Below are 10,515 nucleotides of genomic sequence, written 5' to 3' on the forward strand. Positions count from 1 at the left end.
GAGGTAGGTAGGCATGGCAGGTGGCTAGAGAAGCTGCCTCGGGATTTCCTTAACTGCAAGAAACTTCCTTAATTTACGACAAAAAATGAAAAACAAAATGGGAAGTTTCTTCTTAGTCAAGTTAATTAGCAGACAAATTTTCTCAGTGTTATTTCTTAGTGTTTATGCATTGTACTTGAACTGTACATGTTTTCTATGTCATGTTAATTGCGTGCTAAAATGGTTTACTGACCACAATTGCATTTTCCATATGCTTTGATTTAATTAAATGAGGTGGAGAATATTGCTAACTGATCCATCACAAAAGTCGATTTCCCAACCCTCAAACTCTGGGGTCTACTTCAAATTGGCAACCAATCATGTAAGACCCTACAAAATCACCATACGCAAACTTACGAAAAATCTAGTACATAGTGATGTCCCACTCGACATCAATATGATATCCATGTAAGCAAAAGTAAAGATCCATTGAATTTCACGCAAAAAAATAGCGATTAATTTGACGGTCTGGTAAACAGAGTGGCTAATAATATCACAATTTACAAATTTTAAGTTAGCTTTTGGAAAATTTTGAAAGATGGTGACCGACTGTTACATCTCACAAACCACAAAGATACAAAATATATACAACCCAACCCAACATATCAACTTGCATGGTTAGGACAAATCGCATTCTCCCACTCCCTGGCTGAATTCTAAAAGATACATTCATGCACCATCACTTGAATTGTGCCAAGAATTGTTTACCTATTCTTTCCACAGTATTAGGCCCCGTTTTTGTATCAGATTCGTAGAATCGGCGCCTTTCTATATATATATATATATGAGAGAGAGAGAGAGAGAGAGAGAGAGAGAGCCAGTTGAACCTGCCCCATTGTTAAGAGCTCAACTTGTCGTTGTACGAAAAGCAGGGTTTGCTGGTGTGCCTATTCGACCAAAAGGCTGCCCTGCCTACTTAGACATAATATAATGGCGATGGGTTTTGAATTGAACTAGTTATAATAATGGATGGTTGATGTGCAGAAGGCCAAGTTGAGATGTTATCAAAACAAGAGTTCTTCAAATTCTTCTGTCTCCATCATTTGTTTTCCCCCAACTTGAAGCCAATATAAATTTTTATAGATTTCCCCAACTTGATGGCATACTAGGTATTATATCCTAACAAAATATCATATCCTCACAAATACTTTTTAATTTTTTATTCGTCAAGCATGAAAATGTTGAAAAATATTATAATAACAAATCTTCATAAAGGAAAAGGATGTAATTTAGTGGATTTACTTTTAGGTAGCCTACTATTGATTGAGCATTTTTCGCTGGGTGAAATTCTTTTCTTGAAAGTAAATATATGTTTAAAATAAATAAGATAGCCAATGACATGAATTACCATATAATATGCCTTGTGTGTCGATAACAAAGAGTTGGTAAATAAGGTGGTGCACGTAGCATTATTGATAGACGCAAGGACGAAATTAGGAATTTTTCAACAAGTGGACTAACTAAAGTTATTGGCTTAAAATCTAATGATAATTTTTCTTGTACTTTATAGTTTTTCTAGAAATAAAATATATATTAAAGCATATAAACCACACTAGTTCATAGCTCCATTGACTAATTTCCAATAAGCTTTAACATAAATAAATACAAGAGAAATGCACCCAAAAACACACATAGTATCAAAATGAAAATATATTCAACAACAAAATTAAAATTGTACATATTCAAGTTGTGCCTTATGATTCTTGAGAGAATTGAAATCTTTTGTTATTGTTTATGAATCAATATTGTCAGCAAATTCTTTTTCAGTGTAGACAATAATAGAAACTGCTATAAACTCATTCTTCATATGAATCGCACCACGCCCACCCTTTGGACTACCTAATTGAAAAAGGTGTCGTTAAAATGAATATTGACTAAAACAAATTAAGAAAACAATGGGAAGAAATAGAAAAAGATAGAGAGTTAAGGTCATGAGTGTTTACTAAGGGATTTCTTAATTGAGCAAGCAAATTAATCTAAAATCACATTAAAATACATTTATTATATTTTAATTTTCAAAAAAGGCTACCTAGGCTAGAGCCCATGGTAGCCCTTAACTTGGTTCCACCAGTGGATAGACGGAAATATTTTTACTCATTACTTTAATCCAATGTGTATGTTTACAATCCTTCTTAATACTTGACATGTATCCATAGACATAACTATTATTAACTTTTTCACTTTGATTAGTATAACTATAGTTATACTTATAATTACATGTCAAGTGTTGAGAAAAATGATAAACATACACTTTAAATTTAAGTGGTGAAAAAAATGCTAGCATACCCATAATATCTATTTAGAAAGATCATTGTTTTGTTTTTGGTAATTTGTTGACACTTCCCAAATTTTGATCGGCTATATTTTTGATATAATATTGTCAAAATAACACACAACCACCAAAACCAAAAGCAAAAAAACATGAGGTTTTGATAATCCACAGAGAAATATACAATATTATTATATGTTGCCCATGGTTTAAACTTTAAAGTTAAACTTTCTTTTTGTCTAAACTCCCAAAATAAGCAAAATGAGTCCACGTGGATGCATGCATGTCGGCTTGAATTAAGCAAAACGAGGAAAAGAAATCTCTCTCTCTCTCTCTCTCTCTCTCTCTCTCCCCCCTTGTTCTTTTCTGTTCTCATCAGTGTCTTCCTCGTGCTCTTCCCCCCTCGGTGCTGGCTAACACTCTTTTCCCTTTGACTCCTTTTTTTTTTTTTTTTTTTTTTTTTTTTTTTTTTTTTGTTTCTCAATTTTTTGTTAATTTATTATTTAATTAAAATATCTGCCTCTTCATTTTTATAAATAATTTATAAGGTCACTCTAGGCAGATAGATTTTCTAGTTTCCCAACATAGGACGCGTTTGGTTTCAAGGGCTAGATTCTCGGTGTTTGGGTTAGTACCATCCCTCCTTCTCTTTACCTCTTGCTTTATTTTATGCATACTTAACTACCTAATATGGCAATTTTGCTGTGTTTTTTAATATTAAAATAAGACTGCACCCCAAACCCTAGTGGGTTCCAACCTTCCAATCCTTCAAAATGGAAAAATCTTGCATACAAAGGATGTACACATCTTACAAAAGCAATGTGACGTTTTTTTTTTTTTTTTTAATGAGCGAAGTTTAGGAGGAGATTGACTACTCTCATCACTAGAATCAGGACATATTTACAAGAGCAGGAAGAACTTATGCATAATACCCAACTATCAATCATCACGGGTATGGATTTATGTAGGAAATTACAGATTACGCACCAATGAGGACTGCTGATAGCAGGACTGAACACTGATAGGGCTACACACAATACAGAGACCTTACCAACGAAACCGACCCTCATTATTAAAATAACAATGTGACCTTGTACATCTCAAATCTCAGCAATTTGAATGTGAATGTTTATTGTGAATAAGATATTATGATATTATATGATGTATACGCCTATAGTATATGATAAATCTTGTACAATAAAACAGTATCACTATATATATATATAACGAATTTCTCACAATAACAATGTAGACAAATTTCTTACAATCTCTCACCAATTTCACTAAATGATATATAACACAAATCTCTCACAATAATAATGTGACCATTTGATATCACAAATCTGTCACAATAACAATGTGACTATATCACGTCAATATCAGGGTCGCTCTCTCATTCACGCATGGAGAGCCTTGACGGCTGGAGTTCTCTAGTTTTATTTACTCATTCTTTGCGCCATCTCTCTCAGTCTTCTCTGATTGTCTTTTTGGGTTCTTCTTAGTGTATTGGGTACGACTTTTTTGTTGTTGCTCTTTTGTTCTCCTTGGGGTAGCTGCACCGGCTTCTTTTCTGGGTTCCCAAGGAGGTAGTCGCTGGTGAGGGGTCTCCATCTTAACGCTATGGAGGTGACCATCGCCTTTTCTACTCAAGGGGATGACAAGTATGCGGCACGAAGAGAGTATAAGAAGCATACGAAAAACTGGTGTTAGGCATCTGATTGTTAACGGCATGGCTTTTTCTGTTAAGCGTAGTTTTTGTATCGAGGATTTTGTTGACAAGGTAGAGGAGACCACCCTCGAGGGATCTCCAAGGTCTCCCTAGTAATTCTCCTATGGAACATTCGTGAGCTTTGCAATCGATGAATGTTCCTACTATGAAGATCTTTCTTCGAAAATTTCTTCAGGCTAAGAGGCCAATCTTGGTCTCCCTTGCTTGTCAACTGTAGTTCTGGATCAAGAAAATTGGAGGTGGCGGTTGGTGTTTGGCTGGATTTATTATGATTTTCACAATGCGTTTTTTATTCTGTACGAAGAACTATGATGCTTTCTTTAGATCGTAGAAGGTTTTCTTTGACAGTACCTATGTAGTTATGAGATGTGTTTAAATGGTTTTGCTGTTTGGTAATTGGCTGAATCTATTCTGAAGAACTATGATGTTTTCTCTAGATCATAGGATGACTTCTTTGACAGTATCTAGGTAGTGATGAGATGTTTTTTTTAAGGGTTTTGTGGTTGGGTTTTAGATTTGTCTGTTTCATATAAGCTGTTTGACTCTTATGTTCAGTCAATAGCATGAGTGGTACTCTTCCTTACTTCGAGGTTCTGTTTTCTCTTGAAAGATTTTAACGAGGCCACCGTTAACATGCTAATTCTTATCATGTAATGTTCCTTTCGGTTTAATGAAATACAATATTTTCTCAACAACAAAAAAAAAAAACAAAACAAACAATGTGACTATATGATATCCAAGATATATACGACAAATCTCTCACAGTAACAATATAACGTACCATATAATATCTATAAGATATATACAACAAATCTCTCACAATAATAACGTTACCCTGTATACAAACAGTCTTTTACAATAATAGCATGACCGTATGGTGCATAGTACAACACATCGAATCTCTCGCAATTGTATCCAACGAATCTCGACAAAATTGATAATAAGTTAAATGAACATGACCAGGGACTATTGTATATTTTGGGTAATTTTGTACTGCCAGAATCATGACTAGTCTCTGCGCCATTATGAGTAATTCCCAACAACAGAAGTTACAGTGCCAGATCACCATGGAAATGGATCTGCTATATTTCCTTTTTTTTATATTTATAATCCAAGTACAAAAAAATAAAATTTGATGCTCCTTCTCGATTTTCCCACAAATTAAAATGAAGACAGAGAAAAAAAAAAGAAAAAAGAAACCGATATATATATATATATATATATATCAAAAGGAAACCTCTACATTACTTCCATTGATTCTACATGTCCTTCATTGATCTTCATAATCAAGATCTAAGAACAAAAGGAGAGAAAGAACAAGACCTACCAAAAAAAGAAAAAAAAAATACAGACAGACAGAGTAGAGGAGGAGCTACCCTATTTTTCTTTTTAGGGTTGTTATATTTTTTATCAGACGATGGGAGGGAGGTGATCAATGTCGGGCAACTGCACCACGGAGGGCGAGAGGGCCATGAAAAAGAGGAGGAGGAGAATGAGAACGGGAACCAAAAGCAGAGCTAATGGCGGCGGCGGCAGCGGCGGCAGCACCAGCGGCAGCACCAGAAGGGTCACTGCGAACACCACCATAAACATCCCTGAAACCGCACTGAAAAACTGGACCATGCAACAACGAAACCCTACAAATTCTCTCTGTGATCCGGAGGCTGTTTTCTGTAGGTTGATATGACTAATCTGCCCCCACCCTCATCTCTTTCAGCATTTTGCCTTCTGTTTTTTTCCGCGTCCCTTTCGTTCTTCTTTTCTGCTCTTGGAAGGAGGTGGTAGTTGGTGTGAATGTCAAAGCTGGTGAAAAGCTTTTTATATGTAGAAGGAGAGATTGTGAGAGTTGTGGGTCCCACGGGGCGAGTGAGGAAAGTTGTGTTACGCGTCTGAATGAGTGTAACAAACAGCCAGGTCTTTGGGATTGGCTTAATCTTTTGACGTTATTTACACTAACACCACTGCACTAACACCCACCCTAAAATGACAATGTTAACATCAGATAGTAAATTGCAGTCGTGTAAATAACACATACGTTCAGGGTTTAAATTGGTAGGGAATGGAAAGTTCAGAAGGGTAGAATGGTAAATTAGGTTGGATGGATATGGAGGGGAGGGGAGGTTACCGGTCAGCCTGAGGAGGGGAGAAGATGTCCTCATTCAACCAACCGCAACACAACGTACGTGCACGCATCATATTTATTCTGGGTTAGGAGAGTAATGAGTAATCAGCGTTGGCTATTAATGCCCATCCAGGCCTACTTTTGTAATTGCCCTAATTGGTCGGTTTGATTTTTGTTTTTTGTTTTGTTTTTGCTTTTATTTTCATTTCTATTGTAATAGACACGTGTTATTGAGATATTGAGAAAAGAAAAATTAAAAAAAACGTTTCAACAACATTGAAGAGAATTTCGTTTGGAATTTATTATTGTGTAATCACATCTTCGAGAAGTTTTGATTTTATGTTATTATTATTATTATTTTTAAATGTGTGCATAAATCTGTACTCATGCCAAATAGTTAATATTGGACAGGACAGCACGACTACATTTTTGTTGAGGGTGCGTAAATTGTTGCTTTATTTACAAATAACTCCTACGTATAATGTGTGATGAAAATTATAATACGAAGAAAAAAAAAAAGAGATGAGAGTGAAGAAAGTGCTAAAATACGGATATAAATTTAAACCTCGTGACCGGTTTGGTTTAAGGTCCAGGAGCTTGAGAACGGAATATAAGAAGTTCAATCCATAAATCAAATGAGCCCTTAATGGATGTAATCTAATGAATGGTGTTGCTCACAAACTTGTTATAAATGCCTTATTTGTTTTTTTAATCACTTCAACTACAAGGCTCTTATTTTGAAGAGTGGATTAAGGTGAACTTTATTTGATTCACACCTATTTGGAGGATAATTATGACAAGGGTCAGGTGTGTTGGTATAGGTGGCTCGATACAAGTCATGATGTGTAAGTTCCACATTGAATATTACAACAAATAATCCACAGTTGAAATATAAGTGGTCAACTATTAATTGCATTAAAACCTCACACCTAGAAGTCCATTTGGCCTAATCCTACCCAAGGTATTGGACCTAAGTGGTTAAGGTGGGGACAATCAATGCATGGTTTGGACAGATAGTAGTCATATAGGGCCTGTTAGTACAACAAGGTTATTTCCTTATTTCTTGATTAAAACGACAATTGGTAAGGTTGTGCAGTTGGATCGCAAATACCGAAACCGCCGGTTTTCAACCGATATTTCCGATCAATGCCCGGTTGCTATTGGACGACCTAACCAAAATGTTGCGGGTGTGAATGCGGTTGCAGGATATCAAATCTGTCGACAACCGCATCTGACCGAGATATATTTAATTAAAAAAACTCACTTATATAAGTCTCGTCCTCGTAGTGCCATTGCTCATGCAATCACATTTTTAATGAACACCTCTGCAAAATCGTTGATCCTCAACTTTGGAATCATAAGAATCCCAAGATGATGATTAAATTGAATTTCAAATAACCTTTGGTTTCGGCTCACCTGGAATTTGAGACCTGCTTGATTTAACTTGGTCATACTGGGTGCACATGAAAGTGTTACGTTTGTAGCAAAAAAACATATTCTAGTTTCCTCTGAGTCTTCCCTTAAATCTAACTTTTGAAATTGCATCCTGCAGTTGTAAGTTCTTATAAGATCAACAAAATGATGTCTTTCTCTGCCAGGAAAAAGTTCTTCAATCGCCTTCAATTCTTCTTCGGTCTTCTCGTCATATTTTTTGAAATTGAGTAATAGGTACGAGAGGGAAATTATTGAAGCTTATCAGTAGATTCAAAACAATGTTTGCAAGAGATCCTCGAGAATGAAGAGTGGTAGCTGATTTTCAAGCATCCACAGGTCAGACAATAGATCACGGACCCTCCATGCTTTAATGCATATGTAGTCTTCTTCACTTTGGAACCGTCGGAAACTCAACTTCACCAAGAGCTCAATAATGAAGGCAGCATCCACTAGAACCATTTCTACAAACTGATTGTTGGTAAAGGCAATGGCTTCTTCATAAGAACTTTTCAGTTTTGTTCTTGTTTCTTTACTTTCTCTAGATAGTCCTCCACGCTTAGCTAGCTTCTTTCTACAAAATCTCGTAGGTACCTCTTTTTGTGAACCTTCATGGCCTTTAAGTGTTCCTTTCCATGGTGAAGTGGGTCTATAAAGACTACGTGAGGTGTGAAGAATTTATCATCTGAAATTTATAGATACACTGAGAAGGAGGCGAGGAAGACAAGCTATTCATGCCAGCTACAACAGTGGACCAAATGAACGGTGATGATGGTGTCAGACATGGCGATAAAATCTAGAGCAAGATGAAGGCGACGACGCATTGAAGGAGAGGAGGGGTGTGTCCGTCTGATGCAAAGAGGAGTGAAAACCCTTTGATTTTTTTGATTTTTGATTTTTAAGGTTTAATAGGCCTTAACAGTGTTAAGGCTCTATTAATTTCAAGACAGATGTTACTAAATTAGAGAGGGAATATAAAGGAGACATGCATTTTGGGGACAGAGAATCTAGACTCATCAACCTTGGCCTCATAAAACATAGAACCACTAAGAGCACTTCCACCGCTGAGGTGGAGCCTTGGCAAGAGTTCCAGCTCCACCGCAAGAGTTCCAGCTCGGGCAAATAGTGAGCTCCAGCAACTTGGGCAAGCCCATAGGCAAGTTTAGTCCAAGTTGCTGCCTGAACAAAATGAAACAATGCTGACGTCATAATGACGTCAGCAACCAAAAAAAAAAAATCGAAAAAAAAAACCAAAAAACCAAAAATTTCAATTATTTATTTATTATAAATACTTAGCCATATTCTTTACTTCTACACCAAAAACTCTATACAAATTCATCTCTCATATCTCATGTGAATACTAATTGCCCTTGCCCTAACCGCCTATAGGAGTGGAAACAAAATTGCAAGGGTTACCACTATTCATATGAATATTAGCAACCCTTACTTTGCCATTGCATTACCTTTACCCATAAGGGGTAGAAGTGCTCTAAGGAATGTTAGTATTAAAAACATAGACGCCAAACTTAAAAATATATACTCAATTACGAAGAACGACTCTTGTGTTTGGACAAATAATATTAAAACTCTCTCTCTCTGTGCTCAAATTTGAAATCTTAGGCAAGTTAATGTGATTCATAAAAAATCAAACAATCCAAACCTTCATTCTGATAAAAAAAAATAAAATAAAATCTGTTTCAAGGGAAGAAAATCTTACTCCATCAAATTCAATGTATTAAAAAGAAAAAACTCAGTGTAAGAGATTTGACACAGGATCAAGAATACTTTTAAAAAAAAGGGACAAAAAAATGTCAAGATCTTACAACTCCCTCGTTCAACCTTGGAGTAGTGGATTGTTAGAACTAATTCTCATCTTATGCCCATTTAAGATCACGTGTACCATGCGATCTAAGATCCTATGAGAGTATAGAAAACGTACCTTAAGGTCAAGTCAGTATCTTGACCTAGCAATCCAATAAATCTAAAAACACTCGTTTTCTTTCAATTAAGTCTTTGTTTCTTTGTTGATTCAAAGAGGGCTTGAGAGATCAATTGACAACCGAGCACGACAGTCTACCCAGCACAACGCAACACAAGAAGATTTGTTACCAAGGCTAAGGACCCAACAACTGAGGAAACTTCCTAACTCGGCCTAAGTCATTTGACGAAGTCAGATCTATGGGCACACTGTGGTAACCAAATTAAGGGGAAATTTGCTCCCACACACACCACCCTCTTTGCTGTCACGGCCGCCAACGACTGTGATAGCTAGTATGCTGGGCAAAGAACTCACATTAAAGAATGATGACTTTACTCCTAAATACAATTGGTTGTCGATTATTTTATTTTGAGATAATTCGTGTGATTGGCCAAAAGAATTTTGAAGCCAACAAAATTCACATACGTAAATCAAGAATACGAAAAAGAAGGTTTGAATTTATATTACTTTTTTAATGTTGATTCCATTTACATTCATTTATATATTTAGAAAAAAGAAAAAGAAATTAGAGGGTGAGGGGTTCTAGGTTTTCTAACATTGGCAAACCTCCAGACAAATGAAAAGTTGAAGAAAACTACTTGATTCATACTAATCTCAAACAGGAGTGACAACCATATCTGGAAATTGAGACAACGGAGAAAACGCCAGTAAAATGAGGACGGCCATGATCAGTACAGGAACAAAGAGAAGCACCAACGGCGGCGGCGGCAGTGGCGGCAAAAGCAGCGGTAGTACCACCAAAAACACAGTCAAAATTGTCAAAACCATGATTGATATGACGCTAAAGTTGCTCAACATCAAAACCCTGCGCACACAAATGTTATTGAGTCTGTTTGAGGAACGCATACCACCCATGAACCCAATTCATGCAGCGTCCACACCCTCCATAATTGCAGCATCGAAACGTATGCTCCGCTTCAAAACCA

The sequence above is a fragment of the Prunus persica genome, chromosome G7 (assembly GCF_000346465.2).
Source record: "Prunus persica cultivar Lovell chromosome G7, Prunus_persica_NCBIv2, whole genome shotgun sequence".
NCBI classification, from domain to species: Eukaryota; Viridiplantae; Streptophyta; class Magnoliopsida; order Rosales; family Rosaceae; genus Prunus; species Prunus persica.